The 11,116-nt window shown below is 34.4% G+C and overlaps 1 pseudogene; it reads right to left on the reverse strand.

Annotated features, from left to right (window-relative positions):
• Positions 1 to 9,092: 9,092 nt before the first annotated feature.
• LOC109242326 lies at positions 9,093 to 10,088 on the reverse strand (annotated as a pseudogene).
• Between the last annotated feature and the right edge of the window lie 1,028 nt (positions 10,089 to 11,116).

Here is an 11,116-nt window from a genome sequence, read left to right on the forward strand (position 1 = left end):
TGTAATGTCTTCATATAATGTCGTGGAATAACTTTTTCAATATCTCCGTTGAGATAAAAATTCTCGCTATTACATTATCATGCTTATAGTTATAGCAAGATATATATGTGCACAAATTGCACTTAAGATGTGGTACTTTAGGACCAAGAATTGTATATGCTTTAAGCGATTAAAATCCTTTACGGATTGTCATATAAGTTAAGTCATACAAGCCAAATAAATAGACTTTAGATGCATATCAAGTTTTCACGTCATGTTAGACATATAAGATCGATAAAAGTGAGTGCACACTCCATTGACTTTATACTTTCAAGTGTTTGAACTACATATCTTTCATATGAAACCAATTCTATTCGAATTTTGTCTCTTCCATTTGGCCAATACTTTTATGTTTGTGTTCGACAGACTTAAGATCCTCATCTATATTTAGCGCTATTATAGATGTCGTCGACGAACACTTTATATATGTTCCAACATTTTTTCATAAAGACATAACATAGAGATCTTTTCATTCATTTCAGGTACCTGAACCTCTCCTGAGATATTATAAAATGTTATGCCATGTACTCTTCTAAAGCACATGCCTTTTTATTATGATCATTTTGATCATTTGCTCCTCTTCTTTATCAAGAATTTTATTTGGTACCGATTTGTCTATCTGCTTCAGGCGTACCATAGATTTTATCCTTCTAGGGCTTATTCTAATAGGAGCATTTGTAGTGAGAATATAATTATTTTCATTGGGTCAGCAAATTGTCTGGCATGCTTTGCAATATATTGCAGATGAATTATCTTTATATGAATTTCAAGTTCATATTATCTTTTCCGAGGATCTAGATATACAAATGATAATTTATTCTACGTAACTTTTTCTCAACTGTTTATCATGTCTCCTCCTCATGTTAGAAAAAATAACTTGCTTCCTCAACTTTGGAAACCCACCTTTGTAAGTTATGGTGTTAATCAAAATATACACCGCACATTAATAAGAATAAGATAAAATTATTTGGTTCTTGAACCTGAACCTGGGGAGAATGTAAACTTTCGTATATAATGTATAACAAACTGATATAGATAACTTTGTTCTAATAAGCAATAGTTAACTATTAAGTGGAGATACTCAATAAATTATTTTGCTAAAACAATTATGATGTAAACCAACTGATCAAGATGAACTGTCTTGAATAGGAAATCTGGAAATTATGCTCTAAATTAAATTATTGAGCAAGTTATTTGGCAAACAGCATGTTGCAGGTTAAAAATAATCGCACATGTAACCATCTCATAGAGGCATCTTATGTGATATACATGGCAGGTGAATGAGCTCATATTCACCTTTGATATTTTCATCATTCATGGGATTCAATTCCAATTTTAGTTGGTATAAGAATCGCTCAAGGTTCATCTGAACGGAGTACGACTTACGAATTGTGTATTCGGATGGCGAGTTCGAATTGAACAAATACAATAAAAGAAGGTAAGCCTCGAAAATGCCGTGTAAAAGAACTGCGGAAGACGGCGGAGTTGAGGTTGTTGACGTTTGGTAGTTATTCAAAAAGGATCAGTCCTGAATTATAAATGGCATCGACTGTTGCGACTTATATACCGCAGTTCGTGAATGGGGCATATACAAGCAGTTCGTGAATCCGACTTTTAAACACTTGCTGAATGCGACTTATAAATCATAAATACGACTTGTAAATCGCATTATGCAAATACAACTTATAATTCACATTTCACGAATCCAATTTACAGATCACAGTCAAGATAGGGGCAATTAACGTAAAAAAATAACATAAAGAGGGAACATAGTCACGACATGGCCAGTAAAAACAGCAATAAAACGTTTGGTCATTTACCCAAAATTATTTTATATATATATATATATATATATATATATATATATATATATATATATATATATATATATATATATATATGGCGAAATGGCCTCGTGGCCACTTAAACTTGTACCAATTTGTGTGAGCATGTGATTTTTGCCCTATTAGAAATACTCCTGCAAAATCAAAGAAATAGATTTTTCCAAATTTTGTTTTCAGTTTTATAGGATTTTTGTAGGTTTTATTATTTGTTTGCATTTCTTGTGCACATTTAATTTTGATAAAATCATGAAAAATGCCCCAAAAAAATATATCAAAAATTTCATGCATTGCATATTAGGTTTTGTATTCATATTTTAGGATTAGTTGGTTAATTAATTGCTTTATTAAAATGAAAATCACAAAAATATTGTTCGTTTTGCATTTTTCAGCTTTTAATATTAGATTAGTAATTTTCTCTTTATTAATTTAGAATTAACTAATTTTGAAAATATTATAAATACATAATTAGTCTGGTTTAATAGATTATATTAATTTAGGATTAAATTAATTTGGTTAGACTTTTAATTAAAGAAAAAGAAAAAAAAAAGCAATAAAAGAAAAGAAAAGGGTTGGTCTTCGAATTTGGGCCACCTAGAGACCAAATCTAGTGGCCCAATTCCCATTCTCAAAAATAATTCAAGCCTGAAGCCCAATCCCCCGATCCAAGTCCACTTACCCAAAAACGACCCCGTTTTACCCCAAGCTATCCCAGCTGTTGATCCATACAAAACCAACGGCTGGGAACTAACCCCCCTCTTCTTTATAATTGTCCGAACAAAGACCATCTCCCATACACCCCCCCCCTCAATTCCGTCCGTAAATCCCAAATAGAGAAACCTTAGCCGCCATAATATACTCTGTCATCTCCGCCGTGGTCCGCCGATCGGAAATCGCCTCACGGCGGCGGATGACCTCCAAACTCTACCAAATTAACACCGCATAATCGTCTCCTCTTCATCTTTCCATATATCACTATAGCTCCTTTCAAATAAGTCCAGAACCTCTCGAATCTTAGATCTAAGACCCCAAAGCCCTAATTTTCCCCTTTTGATTTTCGGTCAGTTTCTGGGTCGGTTGAACCCAAGACCTCCATTAGTCGACTGTTCTTGTTAAGAACAGTCGATTAATGGTCGTTCAAGTTCATTTTTCCCCATAAAATCGGTCGAGTTCATAACTGGTCCATCCCAAAATGCGAGCCTTAGGTAATTTCTTTTCCTTTTCTTTTATTCTATCTTTTGTTTTTTTTCATGTTCAGTTTCTTGTTTAGCTTGCATGATTTAGGAAATTACAATGTTAGGTCTTTTCTTGTCTGTTTGATCTTGTCTGTTTACATCAGTTTGTTTAGGTTAATTGGAGCATGCTAAATTTTATAAACTACCTGAAGCTTAATTTCGATTGCATAAGATTTAGGTTGATTAGGGTTAACTTTTAGGTCTTGATTAAATTGCATAATTGTTCTGTTTTTCTCCATTTTTTTTCATGGTTGTTTCTTTCTTATGTTTGTTTGTTTTTATTCAGTGTTTAGTTTAAGTGGATTAGGTTAGTCTTAACTCAAAGTTCCAAAAGTTAATTAACGAGTTGCTTAGTCCATTCCTGATTAGCTATTAGAAAGACTAGCTGATTAATTTGTTTAATTCGCAAGCTAATTAGGTTGATTTCTAGGTTTCCTTTGCATTATCATTCTGTTTTGGATACAAGTTTTGAAAGCAGTGTTCTTATTAGGGGAACCTGTTAATTTACTAATTAGGATTAATTTGCTTGAATTAAACCCTGGATACCCTTAAGCCTAGAACTCATTTCAGAATTAAAAAGGACAATTGAAACAAGTTTAGGAACCCTAATGTAGAATCACCTAGTTGGTTCTAGAAAATCCTAAGGGGATTTCTAAAATCAGAATAGGATCAGAATGTAGAGTATAGCTGAAATAATCAGTAACTGAAGGGGTAAATTTGGATTTTACATTGAGTAAAAATCAGGAGGTTCTAGCATTGTACAGCTGTCCCTATTTCTAGCATGAAAAATGCTGGAATTGGGCTGAAAAAGGACTTACAACTGTTAAAAGATGTTGTACTATCTGACATTTCAGAATTTTAGGGTAGAATATTCCTTTTTTATGCTATCTTTGTGCCTTCTACAAAGAATAGGCTCTCACTCACTCAAAATGATGGATAAGCATATTCATTCTAAGAGGCATCCCTAAATCCTGGTTTTTAATTCTCTCTTCAGTTTTCTTTTAGCCATATATAGAAACTGAAAACCAAAAAAATTGTTCTCAAGGCTGTCTGATTTTTCCTCCATTTCTCTACTGGCCTTATATCCATAGAAAAAAGTTGCTAGGCATTTTTATTTTTTCCTATTTTGACTTACCATCATGTTGCGAATTTGTGTTTGATTCCGGATTCCTGCTTCTTGCCGGTTGCTGTTGTTGTTTTTCTGCTACTCATTGCTATTTACTTCTTCTTCGAGGCTAGAGATTTATTTTCTATTCTTGTCCATTTTGTTGTAATCAGGTATTCACCTTAAATCTAAGCTTTAGTTTTTGGCATGAATGAGTTGATTTCTTTATTGGTTCCATGAGGTCCTGATCCTCCATCATCATGTGTTGATTTCCTTACATTTAGCACGATAATTAGTAATCTTGGTTCATTTAAACTCATGAGTGATTCTTTTGTTTATTTGATGTTTTGACATGAAGAGAGCAAGAATCCATTACTCTACTATGTGATTACTTGAACTGATGTGTTTATGTTGCAACTATGAGTCTATATCTGAGTTAAAATGTCATGTTGTGAACCTGTTGATTATAAGATGGAAGCTAATCGAGTTTGTTTAACTTTAAACATTAGTTTAAGCAGCCGTTAACAGTATCTGGAGCATGTAATAGCAGTTATTAATTTTTTTGAGTTTAAATACTGTTTCAGCCTTGCTTTAGACCATGCAGAATCAGTTCAAAAAGTTGTTACTATAGAGTTGGTTTATGCGGATTTTTGTCTTAAGTTTTTGGAATGAAAAAAGATGGTTTGTTACTAGATACATGGCTATAGTTTGCTGATCTGACCACCAATTGGGTCAGATTGGTGAACTCTAAAGCTGAAGGATGGATTCAGAGTCATCTATGGAGGGAGATTAAGTAGAAGGCTGACTATTTGATCATATTTTGTTCATAGATGAATCAGTCATGTATGTATTGAAAGTGATATTTGTTACTATTATTGATGACTGTATTGTAAATTACCAGATCTGTAAATATTAGAATATATTCAGTTTGTTATGTCAACTAAAAGGGACCAGTTGTCCATTTTCATTGATTTTTAGCGATTTTGAATCTGGAAGTTTGAATGGGTTACTACCAATTTTGTTTTTTCCCTAGCTCTCTAATTGTTTTGGTCCATCGTTGGTTCAAAGAGTATGCCATTGTTTAGCTAGTTTAAGAACTTAAATATTTAATTATTTCACATCTTCTATTAAGTTATCCGAACATTTATCTATCCTGTCGTTACTGAGCTGGTAAATTTTAATTACGGTATTTAACTTATGGTTGATGGATCTTAATTAGCCATTTAGGATTAGTATAAACGTATGAATTATCATTTGGGCCATAGGACTTTAAATTTAATACGGGCTGTGGTAGTTTGGTTTAGCTAAAATCCTTTAGGCCGTTATTTTCATTAGCTCTTGGCTTTAATCTCAAACCTTAGAAAAAATGATCATATGAGTACCGTAGTTTGCTTTAGACACGATTGTTAAATGAATCATCACGGCTATGGGTATGGTTTCCGTGGCATAATCGTGATATCTAATTTTTCGAATTCGGGTGCACATTTTATGTGACTCGACTACAACTTCGAACCAATAATAAAAAAATACACATGTTGATTGTGGGTACAGTTCCCGTGACACGATTCGCAACGTGTACAAAAACAAACAAGTGTGCGACAATCGTAACTTGTTAAAGAAATAATTCCATAAATCCTCAAAAAGCAGTTTAAAATAATTAAAAGCGGTTATAAAGTTAAAAATGCACAACAGGTTTAAAACATGTAATAAATCAGATAATTAGGCCAATTATTAATAGTTAAGCGACCTTGCTAGAACCACGGAATCCGGGAATGCCTAACACCTTCTCCTGGATTAACAGAATTCCTTACCTAATTTTTTGGTTTCGCGGACTTTTAAATAAAGTCGATTTTCCTCGATTTGGGATTTTAAAAATAAACCGGTGACTTGGGACACCATAATAAGTTATCCCAAGTGGTGACTCTGAAATAAAATAAATAATTCCATTTCGAATAATGTCACTTAAATTGGAAAATCTCTCTTATGTACCGCTCGGGTAAAAAAGGAGGTGTGACAGTTTGTAAACCCGATATATGAACTCTTGAATTTCCCATTTAAACACCTCTACTTGAGGAAATGGCTACTAATAATCAACCGTTGACTATGCTTATGTGACAATATTATAGCAGATGTGGTCAACTGTGTGTTAATCACGGATATAAAGCGCGTGACTGCGATGCAAGACAAATAATTAATAATAAAAAGAGAAAAAACAAATCCACCTATATTTATTCCCTCACATACCCTAACGGCCTAACCCCCTATTCCTTCATTTTCTTCACTAATGTTCCCTTACCGTACCCCCCCCCCCCCCCCCATTTTCCCCCTACTTAATTGTCGCCTCCATCCCCCGCCCCCCCCTCCATTTCTCTTCTTCTTTTTTTCCCCCTCTTTTCCTCTTTGATTTCAAAGATAAATTACACCCCAAACCGCCATATTTGACTATTCTTCAGTTTTTAACTATCAATCACACTCCAAATCTCCATAATAGAGAAAAGTCCACACCCATTCTCATAAAAACTAACCCATCGGATCAAGGAAGATGGAAGAAAACGGGTCTGATTTTTGCACTATGAATGGGTAAAAAGAAATTGAAAAGCAAACAGTATTTGCTACTTTTTGATTTGTTAAAGTTATTCGGTGATTTGTTGGAAAAAATCGGGTCTGATTTCGATCATGGTAAAATTAGTTGCTGCTTCCTGATTTCTCTCTCTGATTTTTGGAGGTGGTGATTTTTGTCTTTGAGTTTTGGTAATTTTTTCTCTATGATTTTTGGTGTTAAAAGGTCGGACCCGAAAGTTTGACAGATGATCGTTTTGTAGGTGAGATGATGATAAAAAAATGGAAGTGAAATGTATTAAGTGGGAGAGAAAAAAGATAAACGCTGGAAATTTGACTGGTAAAATTTAAAGATTTTTAGGTTGATTCCCAATCGGGAAGGTCTTTTCCAGCAGGTTCCGATGGAATGAAACCAAATGTGCAGGAAAAATTAATTTAACAAAAAAAGACAAAAAAGAAAAAGAAGTGGGACCTTAAAAATACACGTGTCAACAAAATGTGAATGAATGAAGATATTGCTATACAAAATATTAAATAAAATTCATGTCAGCACCAATTGAACAACACGCACCATCACAAGTGTTAATTAGTAGTCATTTCCTCAAGTAGAGGTGTTCGAATGGAAAACACAAGAGTTCATATATCGGGTTTGCAAATAGATACAAGTTTAAGTGGTCACGAGACCATTTCGCTTAAACACATTCCTTTTTTTTTTTTACCGGAGCTTCCTTGAGATTTTTTTTTTTTTTTCTAACGGACACATGATGTCTGAGATTTTGCCTATAAAAGGGGATATTCTTTCTTAATGTAAAAGAATTGCATTGTAACCGAAGTATAGATTCTAGAATTCACTACTAGAAATTCAGCAAAGTTCGACCGCGGTCGATCGATTAATTTTGGTCGGTCAAAAAATCGGCAAAAAAATCAATCAAAGTCGGTCGGTTTTCAAAATATTTTATTTTTTAATTGTTTTTACGAAACCGACCAACTTTGGTCGGTTTTCTTTAGCGCAAAAATACGGGAAACTATTTTTGAGTCCCGTGAAATCTATTTTTCAAGAAACCGACCAACTTTGGTCGGTTTTTCATTTAAAATAAATATTAAAAAACCGAACGGACCGGAATCGATTGGTTAAGTCGGCCGGTCATTTTAAAAAACCGACCGACATCGGTCGGTTATTTCGTGCGAAAATACAATTAAAGAGTATAAATGAAATAAAAAATAGTCTTAAAAAAATTGCACCAATGGTCTACTGGTAAAATAGTATCCTGCAACACTATAGGGCCCCGTTTGATTCCCAGATGGTACATTTTATAATTACATAATTTTTTTTTGAATTTAATTGACCGACCGAAATCTGTCGGAAAATACTGACCAAAGTCGGTCGGTTAGCTCTACCGACTTTGCGATTACCGACCATCACGAATCGGTCGGTTTTCGATCGATTTTTTCCAATTACCGACCAACGTCGGTCGATTTTCCCTTTTCTTTTTAGTGGTGATTTATGCACTTCAAATTTTATAGCCGCTCTAATTCTTCGAACGATACGTTTAGTTTGGTTTTGTCAATCTTTTCTCTACGTGTACATGAATACAGAGGGTGCTGAAAGACTGATATTATTACCTTCTAACGAAAATTCCATATTGGAAGCATACAGGGGTTGCACAGTTTGAATCTACCATAAATTAGTGGTGCACGTGCGGAGGCTAGTTTAGGCTGCTAGTGCGGGCACCTACAACCTTAGGCTCCTAGTAGCTCCTGGTATGCCAATGCCAATATTACCTCATTGGGGTTGCAGGTTTGATTGTAGGAAGCTATTTTGATAGTGTTTTGTTTTAGGATGCCAGTGATTTTTGTTGTGTCCTTATTACTTCTGTTGTGTCTCTAGTACCGTGCCATTGTTATTGGTTATTGTTATTGCTTTTTTTTTCCTGCTTTCTGGTTATCACGTTGCTGGTGTTATTTTTCTGACTTCCTTTGATGTTACTGCTCCAGTGTCCTTTACCATTGTCGTGAGCCGAGGGTCTATCAGAAACAGCATCTCTACTCCTCCGGAGTAGGGGTTAGGTCTGCGTACATACTACCCTCCACATACCCCACTTGTGGGACTTCACTGGGTCGTCGTCGTCGCTGTTGTTGTATAGATTAGTGGTGCAAACTAATCCTTTTTCCCTAATACATAAAAGTAATGAACTAAAAATATTATCCGTATTGGAAACTCTTATTTTTAATGGGCTAGACACTAGAGGATGATCATTTTGCAGTTTTGTTTAATTTCTGATCCTTGGATCCTAAGGCTAATACATTTTTCTTTTAAATTTTGGACTTCAAATCATCGATAAACTTTAAGAAATTCACTTGAGATGATCCATTTATTGCCACTGCATCCTCTAAAGCTTTCCTGACTTAAATTTCTTGATTTGTTGCTTCATTTCTTCTGCTACTTTTCTTCTCATCAAAATTTAACTTTCTCTGCCACTTCATTCCTCGTGATTGATCCCTTATCACAAAGATTAATCCCAATTTTTCAATCATCAACCACTAATTTCCGATTAGTGAATTGGTCAGTCAGCAAAGGAAAATAAATAAACGGAACAGAACAACATATACTTTCCAATATCGAATTCCAACCACAATGAGTCAAGAATCCGCCTGCTGGATGAGAAATTACCGCAGTTTGACAACACCACGGCACAATTAACCCTCGATCCTTAATAAGCTCTTCGTAACCAATCGGTTAATAATGAGTTTCTTCCGAACTAACAATATGAGACGAAGTACCCAAATGAAATCCATGTCACTGATCACTAGGCCACGTGCAATTTCCATGATATTATCTTTACTGGTGTGAGCATAGCTTCCGAATGAGACATATAATACTGAGCCATGTGGTTTGACGTCGAGCCAATTGGTGCAATCGGACTCGGACCACAGGCTCGTTGACACTGAGCTCTTGGTAAAGCCAGGGGAGAAAAGTGGCCCAATTTCATAAACAGGCTGCTTCTCTTGTAATGCTGCAATGGTTTCGGGTTCGAGTTGTTGCACGTGTTACAAATGATATATTCTGCCTTTTTCACGTCTGTGATTATTTGGTTGACCACCATATTTGTATCATTAGAGTGAAGATAAGAAGGTAAATCTGTTGGCTTTATTGCCTTCACTCCTGGTATGTAATCTATGACGTCCTGGCGTTTGTCTGGCAAACCATGAAAATATAATGACAAAAACATATATAGAATTAATATTAAGCTTTTTAAAATGATTGTAGGTAGTATTGGATTAATGTTTATGAATTGTTATATTACCCATTCTCGAAGAATTTTTCTGTTATCTTCTTAGATCGTCAAAAAGATAATAATTGTGAACAAAAAGTAGAATTAAAACTTAGAAAATTATGCAAAGTTACTTGCTAGTATAACATACTAAAAATTATTGATAGTGTAAAGATAATCTAAACTTTCCGTGTATATAAGTTAGGTTCCTTATATGGATTAAGCTATACACACTAATAGCACAAACTATTTTTATACCATCAATATAATATATTATGTTATAATATTTAATTACCATTTATATAAACCAATAATTAATACTTACTATTAAATAATACTATAAAATAGTGATATTTGCTGACAACAACATGACGGAGGTAGTCACGCAATATATAACACTTCAATTTTTTCTTGCAAGACAAAAAAATAAAAGTAGATTCGAATTACCTTTTAAATAATCTGATTATGTAAATATTTTTTACACGTCAGTACATATCATTACACTTCATCCTTGTCATATCATAGCTATATATAAAGTTGGTATGGGCTCATCAAACTTGAACTAACATTTACTAGAACTACTTCAAGTCATCATTCTCAAGACTTGTTATTCTCTTTAGATTTCTTTCTGTTTTTATGTGTTGTTCATTTCTTTTGCATAGGATAGAAATGGCGGCCGTAGCAAGAGGAAGGAAAATGAAGATAAAAGTGGAGTCTCTATTATCTGCAGAGTTTTATGTGGAAATGAAAGAAACACAAAAGGTGGCAGATTTGCTGAAGATAATAAAACGGATGTGGGGAGATAAAGATGATTATTTCTGTCTTTACCATTCTTCTGCTAAAATGCAAAGTGATAAGCCATTGTTTGAATATAACATTAGAGATGGTTCTGTTGTCAAGGTTGCACTTTTTGTTGAATCCCCTTAATTCACAGGCTTGAATATTGAATGAGCCAAGAATTAGTTAGGAAACACCTGGGGATCGATCTTCTTTTTTTGCTTCTCAGGATCGGGGGGGGGGGGGGGGGGGGGGGACTTTAATTAGCTTCTTATGAAAGAATTCCCT

Source organism: Nicotiana attenuata, unplaced genomic scaffold (genome assembly GCF_001879085.1).
Source record: "Nicotiana attenuata strain UT unplaced genomic scaffold, NIATTr2, whole genome shotgun sequence".
Classification (NCBI taxonomy): Eukaryota; Viridiplantae; Streptophyta; class Magnoliopsida; order Solanales; family Solanaceae; genus Nicotiana; species Nicotiana attenuata.